This window comes from Cornus florida, unplaced genomic scaffold, assembly GCF_030987335.1.
Source record: "Cornus florida cultivar Cherokee Brave unplaced genomic scaffold, ASM3098733v1 CherokeeBrave_3.0.0_Hap2_Chr09, whole genome shotgun sequence".
Taxonomy (NCBI): Eukaryota; Viridiplantae; Streptophyta; class Magnoliopsida; order Cornales; family Cornaceae; genus Cornus; species Cornus florida.
The window spans coordinates 87,566,029-87,593,858 of record NW_026775579.1 but is presented as its reverse complement, the minus strand read 5'-3'; the positions used below and the strand labels follow the sequence as shown (position 1 = coordinate 87,593,858).

General features: G+C 36.7%; 1 long non-coding RNA gene across 3 annotated transcripts; it reads right to left on the bottom strand.

Annotated features, from left to right (window-relative positions):
- On the bottom strand, positions 1–25,658 carry LOC132274913 (uncharacterized). 3 transcript variants are annotated; one of them, XR_009470559.1, is made up of 6 exons: positions 25,290–25,658; positions 23,988–24,053; positions 23,681–23,738; positions 19,802–19,873; positions 433–577; positions 1–322 (listed from the first exon to the last, which is right to left on the bottom strand). It is a non-coding gene; the product is annotated as an uncharacterized LOC132274913 (long non-coding RNA). The 3 variants fall into 3 exon arrangements; XR_009470558.1 differs by lacking the exons at positions 1–322; positions 433–577 and adding an exon at positions 18,285–18,970 and having other exon boundaries at positions 25,290–25,655; XR_009470557.1 differs by lacking the exons at positions 1–322; positions 433–577; positions 19,802–19,873 and having other exon boundaries at positions 22,688–23,738; positions 25,290–25,651.
- Positions 25,659–27,830: the final 2,172 nt, after the last annotated feature.

The window sequence follows — 27,830 nt, the reverse complement described above, 5'->3', positions numbered from 1 at the left end:
CATCTGCTAAGATTATTATTAATTAGGCAATGCCCATGTTCTGTTGATGAACTCCAACATCTACAAACCACATTAACTGAAAAATTCATGGCTTTTCCGAAAACAGGTTCGGAATATCTTTTTTCTACAACTCAGATGGTGCCAGCATTGAGCAACTTTCAGAGAGGCTGAGTAAATCTATACTTTACAGGTTCATGATAGATGTTTCACATCATTTTCCTTTCCGACGCTTTTGATTTCCAGCACAATCTGAACAATACCACTTTCCCCTGGGCTGTTCTGTCAGACCAACACAGCCAAAATGAAACCATTCTATCTTGCACTGTTGAAAAAGAGCAGACGCTTTCATCAGATCACCACTTTAATAAACAGCCAGAAAAAAAAAAAAAAAGAAAAAAGAAAAAAGAAAAAAAAAGGTACTTGAAAACATACATCAGGGTTGTCGCACGCAACCATCTCCCCGTAGCTCACTTGGTTGCATAAACAGTATGTGGGTTCATTTGGGTCCACTGGTAGGTCTAGATCCATACTGGTTGGATTTGCAACTGCGGTTGCTGCTGCCGCCGTAAGTCGTGTCCTGCATGTTTAGGTATTTTAAACAGTTCAAGAGCATATAATTGCTACCAACTTACAGGGTGCAGAAACATAAATTGTATAATATATCTGTTTGAAAAATGCCTTTTCAGACAACAAAGCCAAAAAATAAAAAGATTAATCAAGTGCAAAGCCACATATCTGATGTCAACAAAATTAGTTCCTAACATCCAAGTATTACAACTTTTTACAAAGTTATACAGGAATTTTTAACAGGAAACCAATAAAGTTTCTCATTTACCTTTTATGCTTATTAAATCCACAAGCAACAAACTCAGGTTTTCATAATCAGAGTCATATTTCAGATCTTAAGAATCCATTTGTTAAAAAGATTTCAATCACTTGCTATGCAAATTAAACCCATATAGCAAGAAAATCAGGTTACGATAATCATTCGCCATTAAAATTTTCAGATTTTTTGAATCTCGATAATACTGAGATTTGACAAAATTCAGGATATTAAAGCTAAAAAATCATAGAAATAAGAAATCTTTGGGGCCACTCTAGAGGAATATAAGAAGAAAAAAAGATCAACAGTTTCAGCAATAAATTTGAAATTATTCCCACATCTAGCATATTTGGAAAATTTCAGTAATAATCAATTATACTAACGAACTTAAGTTTGATTTGTCTGGTCAATCAGTAGGGACTGATTAAACGATTTCATAAACGAGCCAAGATTTTTGTAGCAATGCAATACAATGCTTCAGCTGTTAATGGCAGATCCCAGGACAAATATATGGTAATGCCGCCCTAGACAAGCGAAGCTGTAAAAACAACTCTTTAGAACGAAATAATGCACAATAAATTGTGTATTCTTTCAATTGTACAGAATTCTAATAAGATTTAAATGCTTATGCTGCTGCCAGTTTCATCCTCTCCTTTCAGTAAATTGGGGGCTACTTAATCCCCTCCTCGTTAGATTATCCTCCAAGTGGCAACTTCGAAACTCCACCGAAAAGAGAGTATCAGTGTTCTTCCAAGTAAATGCAAATTTTGCACCTTAATAAAAGTGAAAAGGCCAGTAATTGACAAAGATGCAGTTACCAGAAGCAGAAAACAAAATCCTCAGTTACAAAGCACATGATCCTCAAACTCGACCAAAATAGAAAACTAATTAACAAAAATTCATCTAAGTTGCCATAAGTTTGATGAATCAAAAGCAGTACAAAGGTAATGAGGTTGGTGTTAAGCACGTTAACGTGGGCACTGGACCATCAAAACAGGTAAACAAGACTTGGCAAACCTTAGAGGAAGTGAGCATGGAGAGCTCTAAAAAAAGCTGCCGTGTGTATTTGGGTTTCCTGGTGGAATGAACCAGCAAAAACCAGGCTAATCTAGAGTCTATTCAGCCTTAATGACAAATTTTATAAATATCCAAAGAATGAGCAACATCTAAAGTGAACTTTAACAGAATCTCTTGCCACACTTTAACCCTCTCTTTCAGTCTTCTCATGATCCTGTACGAGAACTGTACTGGATGATGCGGCAGAGTTTGAATTCCATACAATTCTAATTATTTTCCTTTCTTGTCTTATTTGATAAGATATTGCATGGCTGGCTTAGGAAGAAGTCAGAGTACAACACAAGGGGGGTTAACCACAGCTCATGATCCAGAATCTTGGTCCAGATTCAGATCAATGCTCGATTCAAGTCAGTTTCACTGGAAGCTAAGAAGTGTATTTGACCAAATATCCAAGAAACCTCTAAGGGGATGCTGATAAACTCACCTTGCCCAAGATGTGATAATATTGCAAGGTGCAAAAAGGTCCACTCAACTAGAAAAACTGAGCCATCTCATTAGCCAGGAAAAGGAGTCATTGCGTACCACAAAACTCAGTTTTTGCTGATGTGAATACTCCATGGAGAAATGAAATGAATGTCTCATTTGAATAAATTTGGTTTTGAATCATTGATTTCAAATTCCTAGAAACATTTTCTTTTTAAGGTTTTCAAGGTTAGAGATGCTGAAGATGAGAGACAGATCAGGATGATGTTGAATTTATCTTCGTTAAGCTGATTACGCAATATACATATATGCATGTCTGTTTTGATGTAGGTGTGTATGCATGTATGCAAATATCTATGAGAATCATATAGAATATTTAATAGCCAAGTGGTATTTAATCTTATCGTGGTTTCCATGTTCACCATTTAACAATGTTGTGTAGTGTGTACTGTACTAAACTCAACTAACAAAGTCTATTTCAAACTACTTCAACTCAGTAAAGCTTTTTTCCCAACTACTCGGATCAAGAAGGTTATATATACTATATATACATATACACATACTTTGCCAATTGTATGACACCACTGTGTTCTTTTGGGGTGATAGTTGAAAAGTTGACAGAAAGTCACCCTCACTGCCACTCTACAGTAATTGAGATTTTCACCTCATACAGCTCCTCAATGAATTCTTTTAAAGTCATTGGATCATTTTCCTTGTTGAGCATTTTCTCCCTTCTTCCAATCCGTCCCGAAGAGTAACTAGGACCCATTCAGTCATGTTTTCATTGTTCCAATTGAACACTTTCCATTTTTTTTATTATTTGGAATATTTTTTAGGGCCGTAGGATATTCTTGTGTCTCGCGATTCTCACCCAAGACTGAGCATAGATGCCAACACGAAACTATCCCTATCTCTCTCTCTCTCTCCTGCAATAAAGTCATCGGTTGGTTGCTGACAGGCGATACCCTGAGTTACTGCCACTAGTTTGTTGCTGATATGGACAGAACATCCGGCAAGATCATCAAAAGTTGACCAGAAAAATCCTAATGAACTGCAATTAATGATGGTATAGAATGTGAACCTTAATGTTCCATTTTGATTATGCTTCTAGCCACTTTGAAAACGCAAACTAAAAGTGAGCCAATTTTATTATTATTTTTATAAATAAAAAAAAACAGTTAGAAAGCCCAATTTCAGGAAGCGATACTGTCAGGGGCAGAGGGCGGAAATTTTCGCAAAACACTACCAGTGCTACTAAATTATACTATTAATGGTAGTGATTTTTCTATATAAAAATTAAAGTTGGCCCCTCCAAAAATTTGCACAACCCTATTTATGGTACTAAAATATAGTTATTAATGGCGATTTTTCTATATAAAAATTAAAGCTGGCCTTCCAATTTAAAAAAAATATATATTTGTGGTTAACTTATGGTTATTAAATGTGGTTCAAATTCAAATTTAGTAAAAAAATTGTTAATTATTATGTTAATCCTTATTGCAAGTTGCAACATATATATATACACACATATTATTTGTTATGAATTATAGAGGGAAGGAAAAAAAAATGCTTAGACACTTGACAACCTCAACTATCATTTATAGACATGTTTTTAACAATATACGTTAAGAATAAACACAAAAAAATAAAAATAAAATAAATAAAATCTATACAATCATTTTACTTTATATTTACTAATTTGCCCCCCAAATAAATCTATCCACATCCTTCCATTTTTGCGGGAAAACCAAACTACTGAAACTCTGAGGAACTGAAGAAAGTTTTGGCTGAACGGATTTTCGATCTCTCAAGGGTTACTCAATCAGTAAAGCTCTCAACTGTAATATGTTAATTTGTAACTACTAATGTAATGTACATGATAGGATTTTTTTTTTCTCAAAACAGTATACGATTTTTATTTTTTTATTTTAGGGTTTAGGTCTGTAAAATGTTGGATGGGTGTTTGAGTTTGGCCGACAGTATATATATATATATATGTGCATATATTTTCATTGTTTTTTGTTTTTGCCTTCTAATATTTGTTTGTTTTATATTTTATTTATTTTTTGTTTATGCATATATACTGTGTTGTTCTGTCCAGTGGTCCCTTTCTTCAATGATTAACTATGTTTTTACTGATGTAATGTACATGATACGATTTTTTCTCTCAAAACAGTATAGGATTTTTATTTTTTGATTTTAGGGTTTAGGTCTGTAAAATGTTGGATGGGTGTTTGAGTTTGGCCCACAGTATATATACATATATATATGCATATATTTTCATTGTTTTTTGTTTTTGCCTTCTAATATTTGTTTGTTTTATATTTTCATTGTTTTTTTGTTTATGCATATATATTATGTTGTTCTGTCTAGTGGTCCATTTCTTCAATTGACTATGTTTTATATTGTTTAAAGCTATTATTTGACTATGTTGTTCTGTCTAGTGGTCCATTTCTTCTATAATTGACTATGTTTTATATTGTTGAAAGTTATTCTTTCACTATGGGTTCTATCCAGTGGTCCCTTTCTTCTATATATCATTGAATGGTCCTTGTTTTGCTTTTATATTACTGTTTATAAATGATTAAAGTGTCCACTTGCCATTGAAAATGTTGTATGAGTTTAACTGTACCCTGTGATTGAGTGGTCCACCTTATTATTGAGTTGTCATTAAATGTGTGTTTTCACTTGTTGACTTTGTAAAAATATATTTGCTTGTTGTTAATTGAAATTTGTTATTATAGATGCACCTTTATAACATTGAACTTCATCATGGGGGTGTTTTCACGAAAACACTCCAAATGGCATACCTAGGAGAAGATAAATGCTCCATTGAAAGTGTAGATCCAAACATCATGTCTTATGATGATATTCAAGATATGGTTGACCAATTAGGATATGGGGTGATTACTCAAGTGTTTTACACAGTACCATATTTAAAGGGTAATCAGAAGTTCAGAGAAATCAAGTGTGATTTGGATGTTTTGAGAATGTTCTATGATTATGTAATACCCCTAATTTTAAAAAGGATATTCCTGGTATTTAATGGTATTTAATTTATTATTTAAGTGCATTTTATTTGATTATGTGTCATTATTTTTTTATTAGGTGCTTAATTGTTTTCTTTGGTGGTGATTTAATTTATTTCTTTTGTGGTGATTTAATTTATTTAAATGATATTTATTTTTAGTTATTTGATTGGAATTACTTGTTAGTGTTTTAATTATTTAATTGGCATTAATGATTTAAGTGTAATTGGTTTAATTATTCTATGTGTGTCTTATTTTATGTGTGTCTTATTTGGTTTAATTGGGTTTACTAATTATTATTTTGTTCAATTAGATTATTTGTTAAGTATTTAATGGTGAATAGGGTAATTAGGTAAATACATCTAATTAGGGTTTTAATTACAGTATAAATTAGGGTTTTATATTATAGCCGTCGTAGGTTTCTACGTTAATTGGATGGGCCGGTTAAGATTGTGAGTTGGACTTAAATGAACTTAGGGTTTAGGAAAACTCTATAAGTATAAGGTAGACGTCTGTGTAGGGTTTTTTTAAACAAAGCACACGTTTTGTGGAAGGGGGAAGGAAAAACGCAGTTTTCCACATTCTGCCAAGGTTTGATCAAAGCTCCGATCCCGCTTCGTCCGTGGTCCGATCGAGCTGAATTTTGGAGGAGAGGTTCAAGACTCAGTGACGCACAATCTGAACGGTGAAGATCAGAGTTTGACCTCAGGAACAGTGATTCGTACTCGTGAATAGTAACTGGGTCGCACAGGTTTTTTTCCATTCTGCCCAGATTTCATCAAACATCCGATCCTGCTTCGTCTGTGGTCCGATCGAGCTGAAATTTGGAGGATAGGTTCATGACTCAGTGTTGCACAATCTGAACGGTGGAGATCAGATTTTGAGTTCGGGAATAGTGTTTGGTACCCTTGAACAGTAACCGGGTTTTGGAACTCGCCGGGATTTTTTTAAGAAGACGACGTTGAAACTTTGAACAAAAGTTTCTGAGGCAAGATTCTATCCTTACTCTTTCCCTTAGGCTTTATACTCTTTGCACTCTTAAATGATTTCAGGATTAATGAAGATTAAACCAAACTAAAATGATATCTGTTTTGCTACGAAACTGGTAGTTACAGTAGTGTTGTATGCTTGTTCAACCTAGACTAAGCATGTTTGTGATTGCATTGTGGTTCTGTGGTTCACGTTTTTCCTTACCACTGCTAGTATAAATTATTGGAAGGATGGGTCTAGATGATAGCTATCTTAACTTCTGTAATAGCAACTGTTGGAACTTAAATACTAGGAAGATTTGAGTTTAACACTAGATCGGTTTTGTGGAACACTATAATTTGAGCATGTCTACATACATACTATGAATATTGTTTTGATGCTTACATTATCACAGTTAGTATGAACTGTGGAGATTAGGATTTTGTGATACATACCCTACATATCTGTATGTCATTTGTAAGATGTTAAATGGAAGTTTTAATTAATTCTGTCTTTATATCAGACTAAAGGGAACAACTTAAATTGGGCATGTATATGTTGTTGTTGTGACCCTGTTTATCAATGCTTATTTTATCACTGCTAACATTGAATGTTGGATGTTGGAATTTAGTTGATATATACTTGATTTATTGGTATTATTGACTACTGGAGGATTGGAAAGTAGGCACCGGTATGGGACGGTGGCATACTAAGGATGGGTTTGGTTTTTAAAACAATACCATTACCCACCTACTTGGAATAAGGATGGGATTAACTAAAAGTTAAGTCCCGTGGATTTGTATTGTCATGGCAACTACTTGTTGAGCGGCAATACCAGGGATTTTGGATGGATTTTATATATGTACTGTTATGGTGCCTCGGTATGAGCTTAAGCCTCAGGACCGATGGCTAGGGAGCGTATATCCATCGGGATGTGGCTGGCTACGATGGTTGGAGGTGTACCATGTTTAGGTATAGGTACATATGCCCACTTCGTGTGCGTTTTAGCATGTTACCTCTATTCAGGTTGAGACTGGCCTGTAGTCCAGTGAGAGTCCTTTAGTGTGACTATATATATATTTACGGACTATTAGCTATTGTTGAATTGTTTAGAATGTACATGCGTATCGGGCCTCTATTTGGATTGTAGTAGTATAGAACTTGCGCGTGGGCTTGACCCACTTCTATTTTTCAGGTACACGACAGTTCCAAGCTTAGACGTGTTCGTGCTGAGCAGAGGTCTCTATTCACTCTTCCGACGATGTAGGGCTCTCTCTATAGTTTTATTTCTGGACGTTTATTACAGTTGTTCTATCTTCCGTTTGGATGTTTAATAGGGGTCCACTAGAGATGGATTCCCAAGTTGTAAACTGATGGAGTTTTGGAGTTTGGGTTTGATGGATTTTAATAATTATAATATTTTGCAGATTCTATTTTTAGTTCCTTCCAGCTTTAATTTCATTTCTTAATTTATTTTGTATTCCGTGTTCATTATAAAATATTAATTGTTTGATATTCCCTCGGGTTTGGGCCTGGGCCTGATCAACCCGTGTCTCGGATCCGAGGGGTATCTCAGTTGGTATCAGAGCACTCCAGGTTCAAGTGTCTCTAGGATGTTTTCATATTAAGTCTTCTGCGTAGCGTTTTCTCTTGAATAGAGCTTAAGTTAGGATTCATTATATTCCTTATGGTTCGTATAGAAAGGGTATTGACGTCTGTCTTTTCGTGTTAACAGATGAGAAATGGACAGAACATGCAAGGAACTAGGAAGGAAAGGAGAACGGCACGTAGGCAACAATATCTCCTACGGCGTCGGCAAATAGAGGAAGAGCAGCAAAGGCTTGGGTTTCAAGATGACATGGATCAATTTCAGGAGGAACAGGAGAATGTTCAACAGACTCTGGACCAGGTCAGAGATCCAGAGATTCCTCCTCACCTCAATGACCTCGTTGCTCAGGCTATAGAGGCTGGGGTAACAGCTGCACTTCGGAATCAGCCTCAGGTACAGCCGGCACCTATACCAGCACCAGTGGTTCAGACGGATTCTTGGGGAAAGGCTATGAGCTCTTTCACAAAGGGGAGTCCACATGTGTTCTCAGGCTCAACCGATGCGAGAGCAGCTCACCAGTGGAAACAGGACATTGAGCGTCATCTTCGTTTGGTTCAGTGCACGGAGGTTCAGAAGCAGATGCTTGCTACTTTCAAGCTAGTTGGGGATGCACTACAGTGGTGGGAGTCAGTTACCACCTCAGAGGAGAGGATGACATTGTCTTATGATGAGTTCAGTGCTCGCTTTGATGAGAAATATTTTCCCTATGCAGTCAGGGCAGCTATGAAGACCGAGTTTCTAAGTCTGCAGCAGGGAAACATGACAGTGGCGGAGTATGAGCAACAGTTCACACGTTTGTCTCTCTTTGCACCGGAGGAGGTGGATACAGAGGAGAAGAAGCGCAACAGTTTTGTCAAGGGACTGATGTGGTCTATCAAGAGAGCTATTAAAGGTAGTCCAGCCTATACTACCTATGCTCAGGTGGTAGACGCCGCTCTACAACAGTATCAGTTGACTGTGGACATCAGACAGGCTCGTGGTGAGAAACGGGGAGATAAAGACTTTACTAATCAGTCAGCTGAAAAGGGGAATGGCAATGGTCACCGGCAGAATGACAAAGGCAAGTTCCAAGGACAACAGCCTTGGAAGAAGCACAAAGGTGGTTCAGATGCTCACCGGAATGGGGCACCTATTCAGAGGCAACAGAATGGGAGACCACAGGCAGGACAGGGTCAGCCATAGGCTAACCGACAGAGGAGGCCATTTGGTACTTTCCAGGGTAGTTGTTACACTTGTGGAGAGTATGGTCATACCACCAGGCAGTGTCCTAAAGTAGGACAAGGACAGGGACAGAGACAGTATGTGCAGCAGGGACAGAGGGCGCCAGTGCCTCTACCAGCTCCACAGGTTCCACGGATTCAGGGACAGACATATCTGGCTTTACCTGTACCGCCGCAGACTCAGGGACAGACACCACAGCAGTTGCACTATGGCAGGGTGTATAACCCCATGCCACAGGATGTTCAGGCACCTCAGACTATTGAGGGTAAGTTTCTTATTCATGGTTTGCATGGACGTGTTTTATTTGATACGGGTGCTACACACTCATTTGTAGTTAGGACTTTTGTTGCTTTGTCTGGGATAAGGACGAGGGTATGCACTAGACCTCAAGGTATTTCTACACCATTGGGTGATACAGTTATTATACATGAGAGTGATGGGCCTGTGACACTAGATATTGGCAGACTCAGATTTCTAGCCAATCTATTGGTCCTGGACATGCACACTTATGATGTGATACTTGGGATGGATTGGTTGTCTCACTACCATGCCTAAGTTGTTTGTTTTGATAGATCTATTATTTTTACCATACCTGGTCAAGATATGTATGTAGTAGCTATACCACGTTCTAAAGAGGGCGGTAGCACCTATTTGTTCCATATGGAGGAGGAAAATGAGGAGGGGATTACTGTATCATTGGATAACATACCGATTGTACAGGATTTCCCGGATGTATTTCAGGAGATTCCAGGGTTGCCACCTAGTCGCGAGATCGATTTTGTGATAGACTTAGCTCCAGGCACTGCGCCTATTGCTAGGGCACCCTATAGGATGGCACCGGTAGAGATGAGAGAGCTGAGGGATCAGATTCAACAGTTACTCAGCCAGGGTTTTATTCGTAAGAGTACATCACCTTGGGGAGCACCGGTTCTGTTTGTAAAGAAGAAGGATGGTTCGCTTCGTCTGTGTATAGATTACAGGGAGTTGAACAAGGTTACGATTCGTAACAAGTATCCTTTGCCCAGGATTGATGACTTGTTTGATCAGTTAAGGGGAGCCACATATTTCTCCAAGATTGATCTGCGTTCTGGGTATCATCAGCTGAGGGTCAGGGAGCAGGATGTTCCTAAGACAGCATTTCTCACGCGATATGGTTCTTATGAGTTTCGAGTTATGCCGTTTAGGACGACTAATGCACCTGCAGTATTCATGGACTTAATGAATAGAGTCTTCCGGGCTTATTTGGATCAGTTTATTATTGTCTTTATTGATGACATCTTGATCTACTCTCGGTCAGAGGACGATCATGCTACACATCTTCGCATAATCTTGCAGACGCTTCGTGAGCACCAGTTATATGCCAAGTTTGAGAAGTGTGAATTTTGGCAGCGGGAGGTGAAATTTCTGGGTCACGTGGTGTCAGAAAAGGGGATAGCAGTGGATCCGGCCAAGGTTTCAGCGGTGGTTGAGTGGGGACAGCCTACATCACCTACTGAGATTCGGAGTTTTCTCGGTCTGGCAGGATATTACAGGAGATTCATCCAGGGGTTCTCCGAGATAGCAGGACCACTCACTCATCTAACCAAGAAGGGTGTACAGTTCATGTGGGATGAACACTGTCAGCGAGCTTTTGATGAGCTGAAAAGGAAGCTGACTTCTGCACCGGTTCTGGCTACTCCGCAGAGCGGGATAGAGTATCTTGTTTACACGGATGCTTCGTTGCAGGGTCTTGGATGTGTATTGATGCAAGAGGAGCGACCGATTTCTTATGGATCTCGAAAACTTAAGCCTCATGAGCTTAATTATCCAACACATGATTTGGAGTTGGCAGCAGTGGTCTTTGCCTTGCGTATTTGGAGGCATTATCTCTTGGGTGAGTCCTTCAGATTATTCAGTGATCCAAGAGTCTGCAGTACTTATTCACTCAGCGGGAGCTAAATATGAGACAGCGCAGGTGGTTGGAGTTTGTAAAAGACTATCATTTTTCTATACAGCACCATCCAGGGAAAACGAATGTAGTGGCGGATGCACTCAGTCGCCGACCTGTTGGTAGTCTTTCTACTCTATTCACTACTGAGTGGAATGCTTTAAAGAGTGTGGATGAGTTATCGGATGCTTTTATGGCCTGCATGGTGGTTACACCTTCCATCATTCGCAAGGTTTTACAAGCACAACTCACCGATCAGCAGTGTGTCGACAAGGTCGCAGAGATAGCTTTCGGAGAGGTTCCATTCTACTATGTTAGGGCTGATGGAGGTTTAAGGTACAAGGGACGGTTAGTGGTACCTTTTGCTGATAATTTGAGGAAGGATGTGATGACTGAGACTCATCACTCTGAGTTCTCTGTTCATCCAGGAGGCGATAAGATGTATCAAGATATGAAGCGGCAGTTTTGGTGGGCAGGTATGAAGAGGGATATTGCTCTTTTTGTTTCTCAATGTAGTACTTGTCAGATGGTTAAGATTGATCATCAGGGGCCGCCAGGAGCTCTACAGCCACTACCAATTTCGGAGTGGAAATGGAAGAGCATATCTATGGATTTTGTGGAAGGGTTGCCAAATTCTTTCAAGGGGCATAATTCCATATGGGACATTATGGATAGGTTGACCAAGTCAGCTCATTTCTTGCCTATTTGCACTGACTACACTTCGGAGTAGTTGGCGAGGCTTTACATTTCAGAGATTGTGAAGCTACATGGCATTCCATTGTCTATTATATCGGACAGGGATTCGAGCTTTGTATCTGGATTTTGGAAGAGTTTTCAGCAGGCTTTAGGTACGGAGTTACACCTTAGTACTGCTTATCATCCTCAGACTGACGGACAGACTGAGAGGGTGAATCAGATTATGGAAGATATGCTTCGGTCGTGTGTTCTGGATTTCAAGGGCCACTGGGAGGAATATTTGCCACTTGTGGAGTTTGCTTATAACAATAGTTTCCAGAAGACTATTGGTATGGCACCATTTGAGGCATTGTACGGTCGACCATGTCGGTCACCTGTTTGTTGGATGGAGGTTGGAGAGAATCGATTCTTAGGTCCTGAGTTCATCAAGGATACCTCTGAAAAGATTGCTCTTATTCGAGATCGCATGCGTACTGCCCAAAGTAGGCAGAAGAGCTATGCTGATCGTCGTACTCGGGCTTTGGAGTTTCAGGTTGGGGATCAGGTTCTACTCAAAGTGTCTCCTATGAAGGGTGTTATGCGCTTTGGGAAGAAAGGGAAGTTGTCACCGCGATTTGTTGGTCCATTCATGATTACGGATCGCATTGGAGCTGTTGCTTATCGGTTGGCACTTCCGGATACTTTGGATCGCGTCCACAACGTGTTTCATGTTTCCATGTTGCGGAAATTTCTTCGAGATGAGGATCGGTATCAGCATATCGATGTTGGGGAGATTGCGTTGCAGCCGGATGCAACTTATTTAGAGCCACCGTGTCGTATTGTCGACCGACGAGATCAGATTCTTCGTAATAAGGTTATTCCTTTGGTTCGTGTTCAGTGGAGTCATCACAACGAGTCTGAGTCCACTTGGGAACGAGAGAATGTCATTCGCTCACAGTTTCCTGAAATATTGGAAGAAGGTAAGAGTGAATTCCGAGGACGGAATTCCTTTTGTTGGGGGGGAAGAATGTAATACCCCTAATTTTAAAAAGGATATTCCTGGTATTTAATGGTATTTAATTTATTATTTAAGTGCATTTTATTTGATTATGTGTCATTATTTTTTTATTAGGTGCTTAATTGTTTTCTTTGGTGGTGATTTAATTTATTTCTTTTGTGGTGATTTAATTTATTTAAATGATATTTATTTTTAGTTATTTGATTAGAATTACTTGTTAGTGTTTTAATTATTTAATTGGCATTAATGGTTTAAGTGTAATTGGTTTAGTTATTTGATTGGAATTACTTGTTAGTGTTTTAATTATTTAATTGGTATTAATGGTTTAAGTGTAATTGGTTTAATTATTCTATGTGTGTCTTATTTTATGTGTGTCTTATTTGGTTTAATTAGGTTTACTAATTATTATTTTGTTCAATTAGATTATTTGTTAAGTATTTAATGGTGAATAGGGTAATTAGGTAAATACATCTAACTAGGGTTTTAATTACAGTATAAATTAGGGTTTTATATTATAGCCGTCGTAGGTTTCTACGTTAATTGAATGGGCCGGTTAGGATTGTGAGTTGGACTTAAATGAACCTAGGATTTAGGAAAACTCTATAAGTATAAGGTAGACGTCTGTGTAGGGTTTTTTAAACAAAGCACACGTTTTGTGGAAGGGGAGAAGGAAAAACGCAGTTTTCCACATTCTGCCAAGGTTTGATCAAAGCTCTGATCCCGCTTCGTCCGTGGTCCGATCGAGCTGAATTTTGGAGGACAGGTTCACGACTCAGTGACGCACAATCTGAACAGTGGAGATCAGAGTTTGACCTCGAGAATAGTGATTCGTACTCGTGAATAGTAACTGGTCGCACAGGTTTTTTTCCATTCTGCCCAGATTTCATCAAACATCCGATCCCGCTTCGTCTGTGGTCCGATCAAGCTGAAATTTGGAGGATAGGTTCATGACTCAGTGTTGCACAATCTGAACGGTGGAGATCAGATTTTGAGTTTAGGAATAGTGTTTCGTACCCGTGAACAGTAACCGAGTTTTGGAACTCGCCAGGATTTTTTTAAGAAGACGACGTTAAAACTTTGAACAAAAGTTTCTGAGGCAAGATTCTATCCTTACTCTTTCCCTTAGGCTTCATACTCTTTACACTCTTAAATGATTTCAGGATTAATGAAGATTAAACCAAACTAAAATGATATCTGTTTTGCTATGAAACTGGTAGTTACAGTAGTGTTGTATGCTTGTTCAACCTAGACTAAGCATATTTGTGGATGCATTGTGGTTCTGTGGTTCACGTTCTTCCTTACCACTGGTAGTATAAATTATTGGATGGATGGGTCTAGATGATAGCTATCTTAACTTCTGTAATAGCAACTGTTGGAACTTAAATACTAGGAGGATTTGAGTTTAACACTAGATCAGTTTTGTGGAACACTATAATTTGAGCATGTCTACATACATACTGTGAATATTGTTTTGATGCTTACATTATCACAGTTAGTATCAACTGTGGAGGTTAGGATTTTGTGATACATACCCTACATATCTGTATGTCATTTGTAAAGTGTTAAATGGAAGTTTTAATTAATTCTGTCTTTATATCAGACTAAAGGGAACAACTTAAATTGGGCATGTATATGTTGTTGTTGTGAACCTGTTTATCAATGCTTATTTTATCACTGCTAACATTGAATGTTGGATGTTGGAATTTAGTTGATATATACTTGATTTATTGGTATTATTGACTACTGGAGGATTGGAAAGTAGGCACCGGTATGGGACGGTGGCATACTAAGGATGGGTTTGGTTTTTAAAACAATACCATTACCCACCTACTTGGAATAAGGATGGGATTAACTAAAAGTTAAATCCCGTGGATTTGTATTGTCATGGCAACTACTTGTTGAGCGGCAATACCAGGGATTTTGGATGGATTTTATATATGTACTGCTATGGTGCCTCGGTATGAGCTTGAGCCTCAGGACCGATGGCTAGGGAGCGTATATGCATCGGGATGTGGCTGGCTACGATGGTTGGAGGTGTACCCTATTTAGGTATAGGTACATATGCCCACTTCGTGTGCGTTTTAGCATGTTACCTCTATTCAGGTTGAGACCGGCCTGTAGTCCAGTGAGAGTCCTTTAGTGTGACTATATATATATTTACGGACTATTAGCTATTGTTGAATTGTTTAGGATGTACATGCGTATCGGGCCTCTGTTTGGATTATAGTAGTATAGAACTTGTGCGTGGGCCTGATCCACTTCTATTTTTCAGGTACACGACAGTTCCAAGCTTAGACGTGTTCGTGCTGAGCAGAGGTCTCTATTCACTCTTCCGACGATGTAGAGCTCTCTCTATAGTTTTATTTCTGGACGTTTATTACAGTTGTTCTATCTTCCGTTTGGATGTTTAATAGGGGTCCACTAGAGATGGATTCCCAAGCTGTAAACTGATGGAGTTTTGGAGTTTGGGTTTGATGGATTTTAATAATTATAATATTTTGCGGATTCTATTTTTAGTTCCTTCCAGCTTTAATTTCATTTCTTAATTTATTTTGTATTCCGTGTTCATTATAAAATATTAATTGTTTGATATTCCCTCGGATTTGGGCCTGGGCCTGATCAACCCGTGTCTCGGATCCGAGGGGTATCTCAGATTATGAAGCTCAAAGAGAAGCCAACTTGATAAAGTTGTACATTGTTGCACCTTTCTTGAATATGCAAGGGTATGAGTTTCCAATAGACATTGTAGAAAAAAAAAAGGACTCAATTGATGATTTTGAACAACTGAAATCAAAATATGCTCCTAGTGATGAGTTAATTAGTCTATATAGTTCTAATGATGAGGATAATGGTTCTATGCAACAAAAATTTATGCCTTCAAGGGATTTAGGGGTCAAACAATTAGAATTAGGCATGAAATTTGGGACTGTTGCAGATTTTAGATTGGCAGTTAGGGAAACAACATTGAAGAAAAGTTTTGATGTAAAGTTTACAAAGAATGATGGAGATAAGGTGAATGTCGTATGTAAGGCTGAGTGTGGTTGGAAGATTTATGCCAGCAAACCAGAGGATGAGGATTGTTTGATAGTGAAAACATATGTGACTGAACATACAAACTGCCTTTGGTTTCAAACTAATTCACAGGCTTCATCTTCTTACTTAGCTCATAAGTATTTAGAGCAGTTGAGATCAAACCCAAAGATGCCTCTTAAGACACTTAAGAGCAATATTGCTTGTGAGATGAACATTGATGTGTCAGAGCACAAAGTCAAAAGGGCTAAGAGAAAAACATTGAAGTTATTGAGGGAGATGAGGCAGAGCAGTATGGCAAAATGAGGGAGTACTGTCAGTTGATCCATGCATCTAACCCTGGCAGTGTTGTTAAAATTCAGACTGAGCCCACATATGTGGAGAATGTGAAGAAATTTCAAAGGGTTTTTATTTGTTATGCAGCAATGAGAAATGGTTTTAAAGAAGGTTGTAGGCCACTAATTGGTGTGGATGGGTGTTTTCTAAAGGGGCCATATGGTGGCCACATTCTCAGTGCAATAAGTATTGATGGGAATAACCAAATGTTCCCAGTAGCCTTTGCAGTAGTGGAATCTGAGACAAAGGATTCTTGGAATTGGTTTATGACAAAGTTTATGGATGTTGTGGGGCCTTATGAGGATATCACATTCATATCTGATAAGCAAAAGGTTAGTATTTGATATACACACTTATGAAACTATTTATTTTCAATATATATTTGTTGAACTGTTATAAACATATTTATTTACTATTTTATTGTTAATGCAGGGTTTGGTAGACACCTTTAAGAACATCATGGTTGGTTCAAAACACAGATATTGTGTGAGGCATCTCTATGAGAACTTCAAACTGAGGTTCAAAGGGCAGCAACTAAAAATTCAATTATGGAAGGCTGCAAGGTCATGTACAGAAGTAGATTCTGATGCACATATGAGGAAGATACATGAGTTAAATATGAAAGCTTATAGGTGGCTTCACAATGTGCCATCTGAATTATGGTCAAAATCAGGCTTCTCATACCAGTCAAAAAGTGATATGGTGATCAATAACATGTGTGAAAGCTGGAATGCAGTAATTCTTAAAGCAAGGGATAAACCAATCATGTACATGTTGGAGTGGATTAGAAGGCATTTAATGTTGATGTTCCAACAAAAGAGAGAATGGATGGAATCAAGGGATAGCTTATTGTGTCCAGAACTTTAAAAGAATTTGAACAAAGTGAAAAACATGGCAAGGATGTGTAAGGTGCACTATGCTGGTAATGACAAATATGAGGTTAAGTGCTTTGGTATAAGTGAGGCAGTTGATATTGGGAAGAAAACTTGTAGCTGCAGGATATGGGATTTAACTGATATACCTTGTAAGCATGTTGTAGCATGCACATTTTTAAGGAAAGAGGTACCTGAGTCCTATGTGGATCCATACTATTACAGGGAAATATCTATGAAGGCATGTGGTGGTTTAATCCATCCTTTTCCAATGAGAAAGTTGATAAAATCAGTACCCCTTAATCCATTACTACCACCAACCTATAAGAAACCCACTGGTAGACCCAAAAAGGCTAGGAACAAGAACAATGATTAGCCCAGTACTTAAACTAAGCTCAGCAGGTCAAAGGAAAATTTGAAATGTTCAAAGTGTAAAGAAAAATGTCACAACTCAAGGACTTGCAAATTAGCTGCACCTTCGGTCATTGAGAAACCTCCACCAAGAAGAAGAGGTAGACCACCACTACTTGGAAGAGGAAGAGGTATTGCAATGAGAGGAAGTGGTATTGCAGTGAGAGGAACAGGAAGGTCAAAGAGGGGTGGAAGAGGAAAACTTGCTGGAAATGAAACCCTTACTTTAGTACCTTTAAACCAGAGTCAATAGGTACACTTGCAGATAATAATAATTATTATTATTACTATTATTTTTTTTGCTACTATATTCTACTTGCTACTTTATTTGCAAATCTCCTCACTTGTGTATGTTATTGATGATAGGTTCAAAGCATTCCATTTTCTCAACTCACATCAACACAAGCATCATCTTCTAGGTTAATGATGGACAGTGACTATACCTGTTGGTAGTGAAGGTGTTTGCAGCTTTTTAGGGGTTCATAGTACTGAACTGTTTCTGGTTTCTGTTGACATAAAGAACTTAACAATGTTTTTTGTTGGCTAATTGTAACTGTTGACATGAAGAACCTTACAACCTTAATGTTCTGTTTGCTAAATACTATTGGTAGTCAGAAACATTTAGCTTATAATGCTACTTTGGTTGTGTAATAAAAGTTCAGTACCTTTTCTTATAATTGAGCTATATTTTGTATTACATATGTCCAGGTATTATATACTGTGAGTTGTCATATATATATGTCCAGGTATTCAATGCAGAAAATATAAGTAATTGTCAATTGCAGCTCAGTTGGTAGCAATGCATTATATGTGAAATTGCAGCTTAGTTGTATTCAAAACTTGTCCAGAAATTGCAGCTTTGCATTTCAACTACAAAATAACCATTTCATTTTAACAACTTTAGTACATAGTTAACAAGCCTTGTATTCATACTACAACAACAAATTCAGTGAATTTGCTTAACAACTCCTAACACCAAATGAAAGAAGAACCTTACAAAAAACAGCCTTACTAACTCCCAGCACAGACTTTTCACTTAAGAACAAGAGCAATAATTAAAACTACAAAAGACAACCCAAACAAAACCATGCTTAACGTCAACATTCCCTTTACAATTGCAATGAACTCTGCATTCATCTCTACATTTTAGGAGGATCTGATTATTTCCAAAACTTGCTGCATGAGCAAGATGACCCGGTACAACTTCATCTTCGTGCAATCCATTATTCCTAGAAGTAGGTGCAATCCACCATTCCCAAAATGTGCAATCACCAGTACTGCACTTGAAAAATAGCTTTCCCAAGTTATTTTTGGAGTTAGAAATGTATACAGAACACTTGATACCACAAAAGCATTTCATATTCTTCAAATGGACTTCATCTTCATCTTGTGCACCAAGTGGAATCTGCCATTCCCAAAACTTGCAACAACGTATACTGCACTTGTAAAATAGCTTTCTCGGATTATTTTTGGACTCAGAAATGTATACAGAAGAGTTGATACCACAACCACATTTCCTATTCTTGAAAGGACCTCTGCAAATTCCATTGCTGAAAGAGGATTCACCCATGGAGCTCATTATTTGCAGCCAAAAAAAAAAGAAAAAAGCAAAGCTTAAAAAACTCTTGATTGAATGATATATATATATATATAAACAAAAGGAGAGACATGATTGCGAGACAGAGATATGGAGAGAGATTTGGGGTATCAATATCGATGGATATACAGATTTCTTCACCTAAGCTGTGGCTGATCGAGGAAGATAAAGAATGAGGCGATTTATGGTTTCTGACCACATAAATAAGGCAATGTTTGGTTGGGATTTAACGGTAATAAAAGGGGCATTATGGTCTTTTAGCTTCATAAAGGGTTGTATGGTCATTTTAAGAAATTTGGATTGTCATGTGACCCATCATGTGCGTCTTCACGGCCAAATTCAACCGGCTTATCATCGGACGGGGTTAATTGCACCAAATTGATTAGTTCAGGGGGGTTATGTGTCAAATTAGTAGATAGGGGGGTTTTTTGCTAAATGGCCAATAGTTGAAGGGGGGTTTTTTGCACTTTACCCTAAATAATATCACCTCCCATATCAAAAAATGAAAAAGTGTTACTATAAGGTCATCTATGACAATATAAACCTCTCACTCTTGCAAAAGAAAACCTAACCAAAATTGCCAGAATCATCTAGTCCATGACAACAACGAAGCACATAGAAAGATGCTCAAACCACACACAAAAAACAAGTCGATTTTAGTTCCATCAGCAAAAAGAAGAAAGCACATTTGGCATGGTGAATAAAATTTTCATTTCTATAATAAGAAAGAATGCAAGAGATACTGATAGAATGGGCTAAATAATCCTTATCAATGCAAACATACCTTGTAAGCTTTTATCTAAGTCACGCAACAATGCATACTTCCTTTGCAGTATATTAGGCAGTGATTCCAAATCTGAACAAAAGCAGGCGACTTAGTAACCTCCAAACATCACCAAAGTGGACATTAAATAGTACAAGTAATCTCACTTATCAAAAAAATATAAAAAAAGTACAAGTAATCTCACTACCATTAACAGCAATGTTCCATATGCATTCAGGAAAAAATAAAAAATAAAAAATTTCCATCTAATTTAACAGGTAATTTTTCAGGCTTGAACCCCTCAGGTAACTTATTATAAAACAAACATATCATCAATATGAATATAGCACTTAAACCACAATAAATGTCCTTGTCAAACCCCCACCCTAGACATGGTGCAATTATAAATACATGTGTGTCTGGGTCTATACAAATCTCATAAAACTGGAGCCCACTCCCCTACTCGTGGTTAAAAACCTCGAAATGAGATGGAATAAACATCGTATCAGAAACTCAACGTGAAAGACCTAGAAAACCTATGTATTACGAGTCTACTAGCATTCAATTTTCTTAATGAATCTACTCAACACCATAATTTAACCATTGGAATACAAGCAAGAAATAAATACATATTTCAACTAGCACACCCACCTACCACACACACATGGTCTAACACCCCCATCTAACAATATTGAATACTCATTAATTTCCAGAAACTATAAAAATTCTTGTCAGAAATAAAAACATAACTTCAGGTTCTCAATTAGTCCTTAGGTCTCTCATCAATAGATTCAGACCACGGAGGAAATTAATTACACTATTATTTCACTTAACTGAACTTTTATGGAAAATATTGTTCTGAACCCTCCTTGAATGAGAAGCCAAACAAATCCTTTTGTTTGGGGGGGTTGGTGGAGAATCATAGAATGATAAGACCAAGTTGACTAAGATTTCATTATAAGTCTCTTGGTATGCTTGGAAAAGTTTAAACCCAAAAACCCTTTTAGCCAATTCTATCAAAAAAACAACCCTGGAAGAGTATATACGATATTATATATGAATAGATTCACTACAAATGGACCTGGAGTTGTTGCGATGGCATTATCATCTACACAAGGGTCACGTTCCATTAAGACATCTCAAATGGATATGAAAGCTCTAAGACAACTGGATATGTGCATCAGCTTGCAGATTTATGCCAATTTAGAGGCGAATGGTTTTTTTGAACACCCCGTAAACAAATTCACAAAAGAACATGCAAATTTCAGTAAAAACAGCCAATCATTAGCTGTAATTTTTTTAAAAAAATTTTATTTATTTATTTGGATTGGAAATTTGAAGGAATAATTACCCATATCCTTTTCGATGTTAGTTGACTATCTCTGTCTGTAGTTCATTGCTTTGCTTCTGCTAGGTTTTGGAAAATTTTGTTTGGGGGGGTCGGTGGAGAATCGTCAAAAAAATTTGGTGATTGACTTTGAATGTGAAATCATTTCATGCCTATGTATGTCCTGCTTGGCCCCATTCAAATTTAGGATAATGGGTGGTGTTGTTTTGTTGGTAAATACATGTCGTGCAAGTGTACATGTGTAAAAAATGTGCGGATGGAAGTGTTAACAACCTTAAAGTGGTCAATAGTTGTTCGGGGCTCAATATTTGGTTCGAGCAGAGTCAATATTTAGGTCAGCTTAACACAGTAAAGCAAAACTACATGTAAAAATGTGTTTTACAATATGTATTCAGCTTGTCCTTGTTTGTGGAACATCCTTGAGAGTGAAGAATGTTTGAGGATTGCATATATAGGTAATCTGTAGGTCTCTCTATGCATCCTTAATTTAGTTTTAAATATGATAATTTGCCTGTCCTTCTAACAAGGTGGTGGAAAGGGTGTTGGGATGGATCATGAAGCTCTTTCCAGGAGGGCCATCAAGGCAGCGAACCAGCGGGCTGCTTTGATTTACGAGTCGAATATTCATCAACGAAAGCTCATGTGCAGATATCTATCAGCTCCTCACCATCCCCACCCTTATTCTTTGGCGGTATAATGAATGTCACATCCTGTATATTGCGAGTCAATTGATTTTTTAGAGAGAAATTTTTGAGAAATGGAAGAAACTGTTCTGTCAGTTTTTTGACGATTTCTTCTTACACATGAATTGTAATGGAATTGAGCCCAGCTGGTTCATTTGATAAATTGAAACCCAATATATACTCTTGCGGTTTAAATTGAAACCCAATACATATATATATACCCACACACTTTCCAAAACAATCACCATTGTTTTTATACCCTACCTCATATGAAATAAAAAAATTACTAAATTCATTTAGAAAATGTACCTAATAAAACAGAATTCAAAAATAGTAATGCATATAAAATAACACAAAACTCTCGTTTTCTTTCAAAGATTTAATCTTTATACATTAAAAAGGTCTAGTGATATAATATTTACCTTGATTGAAGTATTTTCATTCACGACTTCATAGGGAATTCGAATAAGTTCTTATTTCTCGTCACTTAAAATTCAAATTATTTCAAATGAATATAAAAATGACTTTTTTTTTTAATGGTATTCACCGTATTTTGCAAGAAGAAGTTTATATAGCATAACCAAAATGTTTTGTTGATTCACATAATCCTAATTATAAGAGAGTAAAACAAATTACAAAAACATTTATCTATTCCAATAAAAGTAAAGGGGATTAAAACCAAGTGTCTTGACTTTTATTTCACCTCATACAGAGTACAAGAAGTGATTTATTCTAAATGTAACACTAGGCTACTCCTATGAACAGAAGTAAAAGGGTAAGGATGAACATTCAACAAAGGAAAAAAAAAATGATGTTCTTCAAAGTCTTACTCAGTGATATGCCCTACGTGACCTTCTATGTCTGCTCTCACAATGATTTGTTGTTCAAAGTCTTACTCAGTGATATGCCCTAACCTTCTATGTCTGCTCTCACAATGATTTGCTGTCTTACTTGGGGAGGGACAATGTTATGCGCGCCAAGCATAACAGACATTAAGATCTCATTGCCATGAAGGGCACTGTTACCCATCATAAACCTTCATGATCCCACCCATGGCAGTTATTTCTTATCCTGCTCCAGCTGGGTCTACCAACCAAGATCAACAACGAAGAAAACAAAAACAAAAACAAAAAAGCAGTTAACGACAAAAAAGCAATTAACCCCAAAGAGAAGGTCGAATCCCCATGGATCCGGGTGGTTGTTGTCATCCGGGTTGTTGTTGTCATTCGGGCCAATCACATTTGGATTCTGAACCGGGAACGGATTTGGATCTTGAACCGGTAGGTCATTCGGATCATCAGCACACTACTTATACGGCAGTATGATATGAAGCAAACATGTCGCCCTTTAACTGCTATTCGAGACAACTTGAGTCGATACGGAGATAATAGTGATTATTATTTATAGTCGATACCGGATTTGTATTTACCGTATTTTGCAGGAAGAAGTTTATATAGCATAACTAAAAGGTTTTGTTGATCCACATAATCCTGATTACAAGGGGATAAAACTATAAGGGAGTAAAACAAATTACACGAACATTCATCTATTCTAAGAGAGTAGAGGGTATTAAAACCAGTGTCTGACTTTTATTTCACTCTCATACGAAGTACAAGTGATTTATTCTAAATCTAACACTAGGCTATTCTTATAAAGAGAAATAAAACAACATTCAACACGGGAAAAAAAATCTACTTGGGAAGGATAGCGCTCATTATAGACATGAATACTACGTTCCCATAAAAGCTTGGTCGACCAAGCTGAAAATTTAAGATTAACATTAAAAAACGAAGAAAACAAAAACAAAAATCACTGTTACAACGGTAGGATGATTTATATAATTCAATTAGCTAGGCAAAAAAAGCATACCTATTTTTTTTGCCCACTCCACCCATTCCCATCAACTCTCTTCTTTCGTAAAAGAGACCTATATTATTAAGACAAAAGAGGAAAAGCTTTAAAAGCGTTAATAAACTTGTAAAACATATATTCTGAAATTGAAAACTAAACTTCCCATTAATAAATTGTTCGAGCATCACATCATAACAATATTATATACATGTGTGTAGCAACAAAAACAAAAACAAAAAATTAGTATGTAAAACATGAATAAATAAACGTAACCAATAGGTAAAAATGCGGATTAAAATTTTAGAAAAAGTAGATAATTTGTTACCTGATGACTGAGGAGATATGTTTCTTGAACCTTGTTCTTGCTAAATGTTAAGGCCCAATGCTAACCCTAAAAATAAGAAAACACTCAAGTTGTGAGGAAGATGTTTCACAATCTCACTCATAACAATTAAAACACCACCATCTAAGTAATATTTGTATCGTGTATCAACCCAACCCAACTATGCTTTCAGTCAAAATGTTGGAGACCTATCCGTAGAAAGAGGTGTTATTACAGATAGGTGTGATTAACACATATTATACTCAGCTCTTATGTTAAATTAATTTAATAACAAAGTACAATGCATCATTTAGGAATAATCTTCAAAATTAACAAATCAATATCCTAATATTCTGCATTCTAATAACAAAAGAAAATCAAAAACCAAAATTTGAAAATAAAAATATGGCAATATATCCTTCATGCATTACACAGATTGTATTTCTATGTGAAACAAAACATTATTAGTATCAAGGGCGGATCCAGCTAAATCAAAACATATCAACCAAAATCAACTATTTTTTACTTCAATTTTAGTTGACTAACAATGTTTCTTTAGACAATTGACTGATTAAGGCATAGAAAATCCTATTTGGGCAATTAATTAAAAAAATTAACAATTTATTTCTAAACAATTCACCACTCAGTACCCTATATCTTCTTTTGAAGAATTTACTAATCCTATTTGAGAATCTACTAGTGGAAGCAGAGTGTGAGCCCTTCCATCACTATGGAATTCACTCAAAAGCATGCTTTTTGTAAGTATTTTAAATTTCAAGAAGTAACTAGCCTTACCCTACATTAAGTACTTTTGTTTGTCAAAGTTCTTGTTATGATTTTTTTTTAGTTCTAAAAATATTTCCATTTTCAAAAAGCTTTGCATGTTGATAAAAATTGTTTCAGAATCAATCTCTGCAGATTTCTAATCCAATTCAGATTATTTTTTTTCTTTCTTTTTTCATGCCCAGATTCAAATTTTCTTGTAGACATAATTGACACAGAGAAAAAAATAATAATAATAAAAAAATAAATAAATAGAGTTACAGAAATTTAAAAAAAAAAAAAAAAAAATTGTTTTGCTGAAATAAAATGTAGATTACGGTGATTACCTGCAATGATTACCACAAAATGCAATGCAAATTTTGTTACTTTATATTGTAAAATATATATATATATATATATATATATATATATATATAAAAGAACATATAAAATTTCACCAAATAGGATTTAGTTTGCAAAACAAGAATTACAGACCTTGATTAGTTGATTTAGAAAAAAAATTAAAACAATACCCATACATACAAGTTAGCAGTTGCAGAGAGAGGGGGGGGCAAGCTTGAGAGTTGAGAGACAGCGGCTGAAGCTTGCGAACGGCGAACCCGAACTGGAACAGCGGGCGATGGAAACTGAAAGATATGTGTTTTGATTTTTTGAACAATCTGAAATGATATGCCGATATGAATTTTGATATAGGTAAAAGGTTTTGAACTTTTGATTCTTGCAGACAGATAGATAAACTGAAATATATGGGTTTTGAACTTCTGATTCTTGTAGATCTTGTGGTTTGCAGTTGCAGAGAGAGAGAGAGAGAGTTGAGAACGAGAATAGAGATGGAGGCGATTGGGGAGGTTGAAATGATTTGCCCTAAAAATAAGAGGCGAATGGGGAGGCTGAAATGATTTACCCTAAAAAAAAAAAATTTCTTCTGGTGGCCCATCATCCATGGGCCTATAAATTTTGAGGCCCTTTGTCACTTTGGGTCAGGATTGGTCCTGGGCTTATTTGGTTTGGGTCTTTACTTTAATACGGTGGCTGAGTTGACTTGGACTTTATTGGGTGAGTTAATTTTTGGATAGGCTAATACTATTAATAAATTTATTTATTTATTTTTTTAGCTGTAGGCTAAAATTAGTATAATTTTTTTTTTTTTTTGGGTGGCCTAAGGCCCACCAGAATCCACCCCTTCCAACCTGGAAAATTAAGATAAGCACTAAAAACCGAAGAAAAAAACAAAAACAAAAAATATAATATTTATACCCCCAGTAGATGGTCCCATCCCATGGGTCGTCCTCCAAGTTGGCGTTAGATGTATGAGATGGTGGAATCCATCTGATGAATAATCCAACGACTGAGAGATCCCGAAGATATGGTACCCTGAAATATTGTAGACTTTCTCTTATTTGTGTCGCCATCATCTCCGTCATTGTCATCCAGGTTCGTGCCATCATTGTCATCATTCGGCTCGACACCGTCTGGTAGATCACCAGGGCCGACTGCATTTGGATTATAAGCACACTATCTCAGAGCATGAAATATCGATGCGTTAGATATCTGCCAACATAGCATCATTACCTATATTTGAACTTTTGATTCTTATAGATAAGAACTTTTGAAGTGAAAGATATGGGTTTTGAACTTTTGATTCCTGTAGATAGATAGATAAATTAAAATATATGGGCTTTGAACTTATGATTCTTGTAGATTTTGTAGTTTGCAGTTGCAGGGAAAGAGAGAGGGAGCAAGTTCAGAGTCAAGAACGAGAATAGAGATGGAGGCGATTGGGGAGGCTGAAATGATTTGCCCTAAAAATATTTTCTTTTTTGGTGACCCATCATCCATGGGCCTATAAATTTTGAGGCCCTAGGCGACCGCCTTTGTCGCCCTAGGTCAAGGCCGACCATGGGCTTATTTGGTTTGGGTATTTATTTTAGTATAGTAGCTGAGTTGACTTGGATTTGATTGAGTGAACTAATCTATCAATAATTTTTTTTTTTAGGTTGAGCTAAAATTAGTATAGTAATATTTTTATTTTTATTTTAGTGGGCTCAAACCCACCAGAGTCCACCCCTACATTCGCCTTTGCATATAATATCACTGGGTTCTGGGCTGAGCAAATTTATAAGTGATTCCCAACCCACACTTCATAATACCAATGCCAAACTCAGAGAGTAAGAAAATGAACCGGGTAGAAATGCAGAGTGTATGTGCCAGATGTGTCCTTCCAGACCTGTGAGACTCAGAGTTGTTGATTCAGAAATTAAACAAGTATGATTCGAGATTAAAATGGGAGAATATTGTGATTCTCACCTGAATTCCCCCAAAGCAGTGAAGACAAATTTTTTGCAATTGATGTAAATGATGAGCAGCAAAACTCTACTAAAATATATAGTTGAGGAGAGAACATAAAAATTGGCGGATAGTTGTTTTATTTTAAAGATTTCATAAAAGATAACTACAATATATGCCAAATTCTGATGTTAGGAGGGATGAACAAACAGGAAGGATACAAAGTTCCTTCAGTATCAATATAAGCAAATTTTCCATTCCCTCATTTCATTTTAGCGGGAAGCTGCAAAAGCAATTTAACCAACCCAAATGTCACAATTTGGATCAAAATCAACTCAGTTACTCTCATACATGAAGGACCAACACTAATCCATGACACGTGCAGTTGATGCAACAAAGAAAGTAAGAAAATGAACCTGTGTAGAAACATATATATGGTTAGTGGCTAGTTGTTTATCCCATATGGTTAGTGCCTAGTTGTTTATCCCATATGGTTAGTGCCTATGGGATAAACAACAAAGGCAATGATTAAAAACTTAATGGAGTGAATTAAAAACTTAATCAAAATACTATTTTTTTCTTTTTTTAAGTAAGCATTTAGAATTTTATTAAAACCAACAAAGGCAATGATTGATTTTCTTTATTGTGAATGCACTGTGATTTTTTTATTTTTTATAAACATGCATTGATTCATATATTCAGTGTACACATTTTTTTTTTTTTTTTTTTTTTTGGGTGGAATGATAACTCTAGCTGTACTTTATGAACAAAAGATTA